This window comes from Diadema antillarum, unplaced genomic scaffold (genome assembly GCF_040938485.1).
Source record: "Diadema antillarum isolate AM-2024a unplaced genomic scaffold, OU_Dant_1.0 seq00000732_RagTag, whole genome shotgun sequence".
Lineage (NCBI taxonomy): Eukaryota > Metazoa > Echinodermata > Echinoidea > Diadematoida > Diadematidae > Diadema > Diadema antillarum.
This window is the reverse complement of record NW_027271633.1, coordinates 998,523-1,012,419: the sequence shown is the minus strand read 5'-3', so window position 1 is coordinate 1,012,419 and position 13,897 is coordinate 998,523.

The window sequence follows — 13,897 nt, the reverse complement described above, 5'->3', positions numbered from 1 at the left end:
ATATAAATGCATCGTCTTTTCAACAGATCATACAAGCCATGGATTTTTACTTCGTAACGAGAATTTCTTTATAACCGTGTTCGTTTTTTGATATGAATACATTTAAAATAATGATTTCACTCGATTTACTACCGTAAAACACCTGGCCCTCAACCTTCCCACAGCCACACGTGAGTCAAATATTAATTCGACTCAAGACTGTACAGCGCACTCTCGTTAATGGAAACGGTTATAACAAATTCTCGTTACAACGAAGTTAACATTCAGGTCCCTAAATTGTCATTCTTGTATCTTCATATACTTTATTGTTCGACTTTAAAGATTGTATGTATATATATATATATATATATATATATATATATATATATGTATATATATATATATATATATATATATATTTATATGGAGAGCTTGCTTCCCAAAGGCGCTAAATCCATCATTTTCAATGGATTTAGCTCCTTTTGGAAGCAAGCTCTTCATAATTATATTATAACGAAAGGAAACCAGCGCGCCAGTCCCGAGGACTTCGTTATAACGGCTGCACTTTACAAACTGCCCACGTGTTGGTGCCAAAAAGTAGGACATGTTATTGAACAAACAGTGTTCAATATCAGATTAAAGTAATCATTATGGGCCTATCATACTTAGCTTTTCGTTTTATCTTTGTTTGACCGGGAATAACATGCTAGGATAGAAAACATTGTAATCATTAAAAAGAAAAGAATTCAAGTCCACCGAGGAAATTAATCTAATGTATATTTGGTTCGCTTAATTCTTCTTTCGGTGGAAAACAGGCAAATTTCAATTTAAATTTCAATTCTGTTTGCTTATTTATGAATTCATATGAATAAAAGTAGGTATATACCGCTCCTCAGTTTTATCTCTCCAGTCAAAGACGTTTACAAAATTCCTGACGGAGACTTCCGATTCATTTTGTCACTTTAAATTTACAGCTTCTTAGAGCTGTATAGTCGTGACACCAAAAACGATCCGAGATTCTCTTATTGGTGTTGAATAAAACATGCATTCAACAAATTTTTGCAATTTTTCTGCAGGCCTAAAAAATCCGTTGATCCACTCTTCCAGCTTTTGCTTAATTCAAAGGTTCTAGATGAGATGACAATCATATAGATTTCTTGGGCACAAAGCCGATTAATCTATAAAAAGAAACCGAGTCAATTTCCTAGCGCTACCATGCAGGCAAGCCATTAAAAAGTCCCCAGACTTGAGCCAAAGACTAGATCCAAAGGACTCCAAGCATAACAAATACCGAATTGTCAAAACATTAGTAATTCATGAGGATTTACCGGTACGATATAGATCGACCGTGATATCAAAGGCTTCATTATGTATTCTGAAATAACTTATGTGAACTCATGCCATGCCTGTGGCCTTTAACTTGTGTTTCGTAGGTTTGTATTTCATGGCTTGAATATTCGGCAGGGTTGTTGACTTAAAAAAAATGTAAAGATGGCATTTTTTACTCTTTTAAACAATATGTCAGGAGGTAGGTACAAAAGATACAAACATTCGGACCTGTATGTCCCCAAAACAACAAAAATCAACTTTTAAGTACCACTTCTTAAAACTGCTCCAATAATTTTGAATATCAGTATTTTTCTTGGACTCTGTGTTTCCTTCTCAAAAGATTATGGTTTATCAGAGTTTAGCTTTCTCAGTACTTTCGGTAGATTTTTTTTTTTTTAAGGACAGTTATTACATTTCAATTCTACTTCTGATCCAGGATGTCGGTATCAAGATTGAAGCTAAAGTAACCACATAATGTTATCACATCAGCCTCAAGCATTGTCAAAACGAACATATAATTGTGGGGGTCGGTGCAATATAGTGCTAACCCACACAATAGTCATTTTGAGATAATCGCTGTTGAATGTTTGGAAAGTCCATACATTGTACATTGATAAAACATGAATGCATGCATCTTTTACCATCTTATTGGTTGAATTCAAAATATGAAATTTTCACGGAGGTTAGTAAGAGTGAAGGATAAGGATTATGAAAATGCATGTAACTCAATTTTGACAAAAGTGTGGGGTAGCACTATATTGCACCGACCCCCTCAATTGATCAAAGATATCTTACCTCCATGAAAGGGCGTTAAGTAGCAGTTTTTTTTTATTTCATTTTGAAATATCTCGCAGTAATCACAGACATAACTTGAAGACCAACGAGGTATTCATCTTCAAATCTAATATTTCTTTTTCACGCACCTCCCTGATCTTCTTCTCATATTCTTCTTTTAACCTGCATTCTTTCCTATTTTTTATCTTTTGCTTCTAGAGCGCGGGAGCTACATGCCATCATACGCAATGGAACATTGGTGAAACCCCAACCAAAACCTGCAGTGAGTCCTCGGTGAGGGCGCTATGATGTTAATGTTGAGATTTATAACCAATTCAACAACAGAAGTTAATGCTGTCTGTATGACAACGCAGTTTTAACATAACCGAAACTAATGGAGTATACAGAAGTATGGAGTAAAAAGCCCTAACATTACGATTAGCTGTAGTGCAGTGTTTTTCTTGATTTACATTTTGGTTAATCTTTGTACAATTGAGATACAATTACACCAAAAGGAAAAACAAAACAAAACAATGCGTATGTTTTCGTGAATTTAGTACAATAGAAAAAGCAACAACCAAACAACAAACCCAGGGAAATACAGCTCCAAGTATGATCAGTGGATGTTTTATGAACGTCTGATGGTTATTTAAAGTAACCAACTAGAAGCAGGAGTTAATTTTATGTTTCCTTTGATTTGTAATCCTTCATTGGTTTTTCACCGGGTGCACGTCACGAGACCGACACCCACAAGTCATCCAGCCCACGAGTCATAGAGTTCACGAGTCATACAGCCTATGAGTAAGCTCACGAGTCATATACAGTCTATGAGTTCGACGCTAAGCTAACAAGGCCAACGAGACCAACACATTAAGCCCCGTGTTGTATCTGTCGAACTCATGGGCTGTTTTTACCTAGTGTCGAACTCGTGGGCTTCATTTCCCTATTGTCAAACTCATGGGCTGTATGACTCGTGTGAGCTGTATAACTCATAGACCTCTTTTCAATGTCGAACTCGTGGGCTGTATGACTCGTGGGTGTCGGTCTTGTGGGATGCTCCTTTTTCACCTATCTTATATAATTTTGTCTCATATAATCTGCAGACCTTTCCTCTCGCTGTTGCCTCCCAGGAAAATGTCGTCAATGGACCTTATTCCCACCCTTGTGTAGAAATCATTTTTCTCATGTGAGACAATCTCATAATGTTTTTATAAAGAGATGTGTGCGCTTGATCTTACGCTCGATTTATTGAGTGTAACTCAGCGAATCGAGTGTGAGATTACTACAGACTCATTCATTTATTTAGTTTTTGGTGAATTCGATGTCAACAGTTCGTACGAACTACTTATAAACAAGATTCTTTTTTATATAACAAGAATATACCCCTTGTACGAATGAAAAGAAATAGGGGAAAGGGTCGCAGACCATGGATTACCAAGGGTATTTTGTTATCGACAAAAACACGCAATAATTTATACAGGCAGGAAAGCGTTACAGACGCGATTAGATGTTGATTTTAACAGATATAAAAAGTACAGAAATATTGTACAACTTTGAATATACAACTACATACCTACAACTATATTTAACAACTATTATACGAATACCACGCAAGATCATTCAAGAAATATTGAATCTGATGGATCCAATACAACCTCACTTTGGAAGGTAATTAAGGATCTTTTGGTAAAAAAACAACAACTACTTGTTCTAAATCTATTGAAAATGGATAAGAAATTGCGGACCCAAATGTTATCGCTAATTCTTTTAATGAGTATTTTATTAATAAAGGATCAAATTTAGCATCAACCGACAGTAATTTTGTGCAGTATTTTTCCGAATCACTTGGTATTTCTCTTTTTTTTTCACCAACTTCATACCATGAAATAGTTAGCATTGTAAAAGAACTCAAATCCAGCAAGTCTTCGGTTTACGATGGCTTAAATGTTTATCATCTTAAACAGATTATTTATTTATCGCACCCCCACTAGTACACATATTCAACATATCTCTCAATTCAGGCCGCTGCCCAAACTCACTGAAAATCGCAAAAGTGATTCCCATCCATGAAAAAGATGATCAAACACACCTAACAAATTACCGCCAAATATCCCTTCTTCCCAGCATATCAAAAATTGTAGAGAAAACTGTTTATAAAAGATTATTTTCTTTTTTGAATGAAAATGAAATTCTTATTCCGAATCAATTCAGATTTACTCACTCTGCAGATTACGCCATTATTCAACTTTGTGACAACACAATTGAAGCTTTTATTAATAAGGAACAATTCATTGGAATTTTTATGGACCTGAGTAAGTCATTTGGTACTATTGATCACAAAATTTGTTGTTTTAATCGAAAATCATTATGGCGTTCGAGGATTATTTATCTAATCGTGAGTAATATGTTGATTTTGATTCATGTTCCTCCAGTCCAGGAGATTAAAAACCAATTGTGGAGTACCACTCGGGTCTGTCTTAGGCCCTCTTTTATTTCTTATCTATACTAATGATATAACCAATGCTTCACCATTGTAACTTACATTATGTTTGCAGATGATACAAACATATTTTATTCACATAAAGATCCACAGATACTTATCCGCACACTTAATTTTGAATTATGTAAAGGTTCTTCTTGGTTTGAATGCAATAACTTTTCTTTGGAATATTGATAAAACTAATTTTGTATATTTTAAAAATGTTCATTCTTCTGATATTGAATGTAATTAATATATTGATGGGTTACCCCTTGTAGAATAAAAAAAAAGTCTACTAAATTTCTTGGTGTAATTATTGATGCTATTACCTGGAATGAACGTGTAAACAATGTAAGTCGTATCATATCGAGAAACATAGGTATATTGTTCAAACTGAAGGATCTTTTGATAGATAAGTCTCTTTTTTTTTCTTTTACATAATGCATTGATTTTACCATACATCACATACTGCTGCAGCAATATGGTATGGGCATATTCTAACAAGACAAAAATCCAATAGGTTCACCTACTCCAAAAAAGAGCTCTCCGCATTTGGACCGAATCACATTGTCTTGCAAACTCTGAAGCATTATTCTCTAAACTGAGAACCCTGAAAATAAACGATTCATATTTTTGCAATGCGCAATATTCATGTACAAATACACATCCAATACCCTCCCTTCCTCGTTCCACAACCTATTTACTGTGAACTACAGCGTCCACGCTTATCCAACTCGACATCCCAAAGATTATCACCTTAAAAATCCGAAGCTAATGATAACTAACATGTCAATTAGACACCATGGATCAGACGTTTGAAATAATATCCCGACCAAATCAAGGCAACCACTAAATTATCTTTTATCGAATTATGATAATGTATGAGTGATAATAGATTTTGGGGTTTTCATGTTAACCCATAAACATTTCATATCGGTATTTTTAGGAGTTTTGTAATTTGCTGCATATTAAAATTGATATTCTAAACAGAAATATGTAACAGCCATAATCTGACACGAAAATACACTAGACATAAACCCAATTATGTATTATATGCCCAAACATTAAATTACAAACAAAATTGTATTTACGGCATGTGCAGCACAGCACAGCACAGCACTCACCACAGTACAGTATTATAGTAAAGAATGCCTGTTGAAAATAAATAAACGATAACTACTTTGAATTTCCCCTTTATGTTTGACTTCATAAATTACTATGATATTTTGGATTTGACAATTGATTCTATTTTATAGACACGTCATACAAACATAGGTATGTAAATCGATTTTAAGTCTCGAATTTACCCCAAGGCCTCGATCCATGTCAAGCTGCTGCTTATGATCGCAGTCTCCTGCTTTTCTGTTATTATAATTGTTAAAAATGCTCAATTTCAAAAGCTATTCATTTAAATTCCCCTTTTTAAATTTTTTTCTCCGAAATTCTTTTATTATAACGATATGATATATGCTGAATGAATGATCAATCATTACTTACACAATTTACAACTGTTAATTCCATGATTCCCTTCTGAACATGTCTTTTTTTTCGTGAGTGATATTATGCTATACGTCTCATACATTGAATACTGTCATGTTCATAGTGTATGTACTTTGAATTAATTTGTGAGACAGTAAGCTGACTAATTTGTCGTGTAATGTTAATTTCTAAATATATGTATTCTTTTGTTATGTGTAATTTGGAAAAAGGCGGAAATAAAACCAAACCAAACCAAATTATTTATTTATTCATTCATTCATTTATTTATTCATTCATTCATTCATTCATTCATTCATTCATTCATTCATTCATTCATTCATTCAATTATTGTATTTCCACACGTGGGGCAAATGTTTCAGCGACGGGCTATTCTTCCACAAGTCCGATCGTATACATTGTAAGGCTGTTTCATATACAGTACTTACGGTTGATTTGAAAAGACAGATTCAATAGCAGATCGACCTTAACATTTTTTTTTTAAATTGCAGCCAATTGTAAGATCAATCTTACAATCAATCATGGAAAAGGCCCCAGGGTACAGCTGATGTGGGGTCTCAAGGGCTTCCTTCTCAAGCCTCGAAGTACTGCAGACGGTCTTCTTACCTTCCAGTAATAACTAAAATGGACGGTTGTCAATTTGTCAATCAGATGCTATACAAACACCTCGACCAATAATTTCATGAATAGGAATAAAATGGACGATTCTTATTGAAATGACTGCGACGTATACTGGAAATTGCACACACATGTTTCGCTCAAGAAAGCATTAGAATATAAGGAATACATTGTAGACTGCAAGAAAACTTTCTGAGAATCTTTTTTCAGATGAAGATGAACCCCCTAAGTAAATCTACTCAGTGTTGTGCAGAATTCGTTTTTCCTTTGCCTTCATAATATTGATATTGTTTTCCTGACGCAGATTACAAACAAAACTTGTGCAAGTTCAGAGTGGTGAATCGTAGCTTACTTTTTTTAACCTATAGAGTTTATCTAGAACCTCTCCTGGTAAAATGAAACAAACCTATAATGATAAGCGGAATACTTTCTTTGGTATCTTTATGTTTTTCCTTTTTGTCTCACGTCTCGATAAGGAAGCAATAGCATGGGAGAGACCTACAAGTGTAAGGCCAAGCTAACAGGGCAAAGGTCATACGTACCTACGGTCAAGGTACACCTTCTCCGGGTTTCAGTGAATGTGTGCACGGAGTGTGCATTTTATGCAGCTGAGCACAACATACAGGGATATGTACTGTATTACAATTCTCTATAGGCACGTACGCTCTTGGAGTAAAACGTTCAAATCAATCGTACTGAGGTGTAGGCATGAACGCGCGAACGCTAAAAGCATGAAAATGAGTACAGGTATTTGCTTCTGTGATGATGGGAGGAAGGCATGACTCAGGTAAGACACGAGTAGGTACTTCGGTATATACTTGTACATAATCCAGACTTGTTTGAGGAGTACAATTTGTTTACCGAGTCATAAAAGGAATCGTTTCAACAGCGAGTAATACAAAGTGTCAATACATTATATCAACTTGGAGGTGATAATGCTGTCTTTCATCGCTCAGTGTGCGTCACTAACTTTTATTTGTCATGTGAATAATTGCATTTTGAGACGTGGATTTTAGAGCACAGATTGAGTGTGTGTGTGTGTGTGTGTGTGTGTGTTTGCACAATCCTTATAGTCGCAGACTATTTCATGATGAATACCATAAAGTCTCGCACTTAAAAACCATCCCGGCCGTGCGACAGAAATTCGTTATCTTCAACCGCTTCAAATCATTCTTGTATTTGTTTTGTGCTCAGTATGAACATAAAGATTGACAGAGAAGACTCGCAGCTCGCTCGGCTATGCGATCAAAAAGTGATTTCTCGGGAACTATTATGCCCTCTTCGCCCTTCCAATGCGCATGATAACAGTGTTTCAACTTATAGACCTATGTTTAGACCTTGTTTAATTTGTCAACCAACAGCCAATAGACTTATATATATAGATAGCATTAACAGGGCACATTTATAAAGTACTTTCAAATCGAACTTAACTGACGCGCCTTGTTGATCAAGGCAACCCCTTCAGCTGTTCTTCAAAAAAAAAGAAGAAAACTAATAAAGATTTTCCATCGAACTCTCTGTGAAGCAGCATTAAATCGACTGTTGTTATCGAAATTAAGGATTCAAAATATTTGGACACAATGTCGAAATCTAGTCAGATTATGCCCTAGTAGGCCTATATACGACATTGTCAACGGTAGTGACCAATTTCCCATTAAAGACTAGCTGAGGATTGTACGGGAGAATTAGTGAGACGGCTGTACATTCTTATTCAAATTCTTTCCATCAGACGAGGACACAGTTAAAACACATTGGCATCATCTCTTCATCAACATACAGGTGGATAAATCAATAATGAATTAATTATGAATAATAGAATAATGATAAATAACTTTATCAGGCCACGCGATGGCGTGGCATTGTAAACATACTGCAATAATGTTACAATTTGAACCCATGATTATTTGCATGATGGCTCCAATTCTCTTTTACTGAGTTCACTGTTTCCTCTTTCGGTTGAATTGAGTAAAACTGGAACATTTAATTGTCCCTAAAACAATAAATAAAATGAATCTTCATCATTAATTCGTTCTTCGAATTTCAGGAAAGCCACATATTTTTTGATACCATATTACGAAGTTAGGTAAAGACGCCACTTTGCAAAAGAACGATACATCTATAATGTAAAGATGTTAAATAAGATTCACATACTATATCATGAAAAATAAAAGGTGCGATACACTAGTTCTCGTCCCATTTAGTGTGCACATAATTAATAGTTGCTCCTCAAGCCCATAGCAAAGAGGATTACATTCATCCTCAAGTTCCTCCTCACCTCTCGCAGATAGAGATTATATTATTAGTCAGAGTTCCTTAGAACAGCATGTCACATTCCGAAGTACATACCAGAACACAATCCAAATAGGGCTAACACTGTTTACCATATATCTTAAAGGCATTATGTATACCATTGCAGATCAAACAAAAACCTAGCTTTGTGGTTCAAAATAGGTCTAAAATGTGAGTTAGGGATAGAAACAACAAATGTATACATGTTAATCAGTTTAATCAATGTAAAGTACTGTTAAATAAAAAAACAAATGTGAACAACAGTTATGATAAAATTGTTTCTAGAATGAAACGTCTACAGTTACTGTTTTTTGAGAAATACAGTGAAATCTTGCATTCTAGGGGTGTTTTGGGAGGTAACATTTTTATATGGTAGGATTGTTTGTGATACAACTGACCTACACATAGGCAGGCCTACGCATCAATTGTGATAACTCGAATATTTTGAAATCACTGCTCCCAATGGTAAACAGTACCTTTAACCATGCATGTTCTGAGATTTTCAAAGGTGAAAGCCAGGTCAAGGATAAGTCACCTGATCTTTCTTTCCGTTGTAGATATCACTCAACAAGAATACAGGCGTGATCTTTACACCCATGCAGTACATCCTTAAAAGAGTACTCTACTCCGTGATAATAATTATGTTGGAATCATCTGTAAACGAAGCTTGTTAAAACTCAAACAAAAGAACAAATATTATGTGATACGTCACCATGAAAACCATAAGATGGCAGGAATATGCTTTATACACGTATAAGACTTTTATCGCAAACGAGCTAACTCCATTCTTGCTAAGGTGAGATATTTGTGATTAAAGCTGCTAAAAACAAAGAAAATAATATGAAAATACAGGATATCTTTAATCATAACTTCTAGAATATTCCTGGTTATATTTCAAGTATGGTATTACTGGAAAGGTTTAAGTTTGCTCTATCTGATGGCGCTTATCCATTAGCTCATTTTGCAATAAGATTAATCATAATGATATATAGTATGACTTTAATATATTCATATATATATATATATATATATATATATATATATATATACATACACACACACAAACATGTTGAAACTTCACGTATTGGCTCCACGAAAAAAACGAAGAATACAACTGGCAATGCATTTTTTTTTTGTCAATAAAGAAGGAGTTTATTCGACTCAAATTTTCAGCGGCCTCCTCCTTCTTCAGGAATCTTGACAAGACAAAAAAATGCATTACCAGTATATTTTTAATATGTATACATACACATAAACATGTTGAAAATTCACGTATTGGCTTCACGAAAAAAAAATGAAGAATAAAACTGGCAATGCATTTTTTGTCAATAAAGAAGGAGTTTATTCGACTCAAATTTTCAACGGCCTCCGCCTTCTTCAGGAATCTTGACAAGACAGAAAAATGCATCACCAGTTTATTTCTTATATAATATATATATATATATATATATATATATATATATAATATATATAACGTATATATATATATATATATATATATAGGTATTATAGTTATATAGTATATCAGTGCGATGAAGGGAATTTACCCATGTTGCTAGCCTGTAACCTAACCAATTGATTGAGTAGATGGAGACGATACACTACCCGTGCCAAATATCAATACCCTCGTGAACTGAGTTTTTAAATCTTCGTTAAAGATCTCCCGATGTAAAGGTCAAACGTCGTTATGTTTGCTGATGACACAAAGTAATACTATGTTCGCTCATAAACAAGAGATTCTGTTGTGCAACTTCAGAGGGATTTATTGAAACTGGGCTGCGAAGTGGCAGTTTCGTTTTCATCCTGAGAACTGTGCCGTGTTGAAGATTTGGAAACAAATCACGGAAATGCATGCTGAATATCATGGGATCTATTACGAAGAGAGAACTACGCACAATAGCTCTTGAGGAGGCTCATGCTGAGAAAAACCTTGGGGTTTCAGTATAAAGAATCAAAATTGTGTTTTAAAGATCATGTTTCCCGAGCAACCTTGAAAGTTAGTAAAGATTTATGAATTGTTAGGACCTTTGTTAGGACTTTTGTGAATCTGGATGAAAACATGTTATTACACTACAATGTTGTTTCTGTTTATTCCCATTTTGGAATACGGTCAGGCAGCGTGATCGCCATGATAAGCAAGGTGAGCAGAGAAAGTTGAAGAGTGTGCAGAAACATGCAACTAAAATAAAAATTCCAGGATTTTTATAGAAATTTGCCATTGTCACTTGTCATTTGTTATGTGGCAGAGTAGGCTGGATATTGGCCTATATAGCTCTAAGTAAAGTAAAAGTAAAGTAAGTAAAAAGCAAGCTAGCTACTGTACTATGAGTATGGCCGCACCAGCTTGGGCTCAAGACTGGCCTGGGTAGCACTGTGCATACATCCCCCGTCACATCGCACTAATTAAAGCTATACGTAGCGCGACTTCGAGTATAACGTGCGATGCTCACAACGTATATTCACGTCATGACATCGGTGAAATGCATTCATGTATTGCAATTGTGGGTAGACGTAGTAAGAATATTATAAATATTGCATTATTATTGCTGTACCCATATGAGGGAGATGTTCGCCATACTAATCCTGGCAAATTTAAGAGTGCTCGCGGGAGATCAGTCGGGGTCATACAACGAGACCGACATCCACAAGTCCTATAGCCCATGAGTTCGACAGTATAGGTAAAAACAGCCCGGGAGTTCGACATTACAACACGGGGCTCAATGTGTCGGTCTCGTCGGCATTGTTTGCTTTAATAGTGCTGAACTCATGGGCTGTATACCTGTATGGCTCGTGGGCTGTACAAATGACTGCGTGAGTGTTTGAAATACTGAGGATGTAATGACGCTGAATGAAGAAAACTTAAACGCAAGATTTACCTGCACCTCTCTGTATCACAGTCTAGGCCTAAAGTTATCACGAACTTGAGGGAAATACTTCTTGAAAATGCGTCATCGAAACCGTAGCTCAAAAGTGATGTACATGTAATATACTTGACTAAAATTCAGTTAATGAGTTTCATGATTTTGAATCGATACTGATACTTATTGCTTTCTTTGTTGTTTGATGTATTCCGTTAAGTGGCCTGCAGTACTTTTTTTTTTGCATCACAAACAAATTAAACAAACAAACAAACAAACAAACAAATAAGCAAGCAAATAAATAAACTAACAACTTCAAATGTTCAAACGTGAAAGGTAAATGATGCAGCTGAGACCTATCGTGCGATTGCTTTCTGAGGTACAGAGCCGCTGTAGAGTTTGAAATGATGAGAATGTAGCCCTGAACAATCCTGTCATTGTCAGTGCTATTGTGCCCTAGTCGTCGCCACCAAAAAGAAGCTGAATACAACTTGTAAATGGAGGGGCACATACGCGTGATAAATCAGTACGAGGTCACCCCCCCCCCCCCATCACTGAACAAAAGACGAAACATTCCTATGTATTTCAATGGGCTCTTAAAGGACGGCATGTTAATGCCCTTGGAATCATTTTGAGTTCAAACGTGCCTGCCAAATCCTAAATCCCAAGCAAAATGGTCAGCAGCACCCACAGGCTCATAAAGACCACCACACGGACGAATGATTACAGATGACAGTCGACTTTCTCCTGAATATAATCATGGTCCATAGGGCGAATATACGTCCGAAAATGAGGTATCTAAGGTATTCCCTTAAGGTTTTGACAATGTGTTTCAATGCCTTATCAGTGATCTTGGGCCTAAGGACTACTCCACAGTAGGACACAGATGGCGTAGTGTGCGTCGATTGAGGACTGTACCATCTGTTATGGGGAGATTGCCAGCGATGCACAAAAAAGAAAAGAAAATGGGTGTATATATTGCATGTGCACAGAAAACGGGTCATTGGGGAAATTTAGGTACATTTGCTTTTTCTAAAAAAAAGGTTGTATTTCTCATAAACATACAGAATTTAGTGATGTAAGATGCATTTGCGCTCTTGTCAATTCAATGCTTCATTGAGCCCATATTAAAGGCATAGTTTACCGTTGGCAGATGAAACAAAAACCCAGCATTAGTGCTTTAAAATAGTTCCATAATGTGAGTGTGGAATAGAAACAACCACTGTAAAAATTTGAATCCGTATTATCAATGTTAAGTATTGTTAAATAGACAACATAATTATGAACTATAGTTATAATAACAATTTTGCCAGACTAAACTGTCTACAGTTATGGATTAATAAGAGAAATGCTGATAGCGAAAATTCTATATGGTAGGATGTTTTGTGATTCAACAGACCTACACTCATATACATTAAATGTGATATTTTCAACATTTTTTTAAATCACTGTTCCCAAAGGTAAACAGGACCTTTATAACGCATTTTTCGTTTTTGTTTAAAGAAGCAATATTTGCATTTCTATGAAAATTATTTATCAAATTTAATGAGTTAAAATAATTATTATGCTTTTTATGAAAATTCCCCCAACTATCATTTACTCATTTCCCCTTATAGCTGGAAATAGCGTTATATATTGTACATATGCTTCTGTGTGTAGTACAGTAGTACATTACCCGTGCTTGTATATCATTGGGTTGGAAAGAATTATCCTGAAATTGCGAATTTGGATTTTGTTTCGCTCTGATTACATGAACGAAAAAAGATTTTAAAGAATATGAAGTGCGACTTTCTCAGTTTCGTAAAATGACCTCTGCCATCTGCTCGTACTGAACAAAGTCCCGAATAGCACAAAGGAATGATGCGATGTATATTGCTCGTGATAGTGGTTCAGTAATTCCTAATCATTTGCATGTTATGATATCCCTATCGAGAGTCTGTGGTAGTGACAATGCAAGTTGAACGAGATACAGGGTACCAGACTGCCAAGTACCGAATGCACGGTCGACTGATGAAGACCAATTGAATGCTTTTCAGATATCTCGATGGCATGAAGAAGATAATGTGTTTGTCTT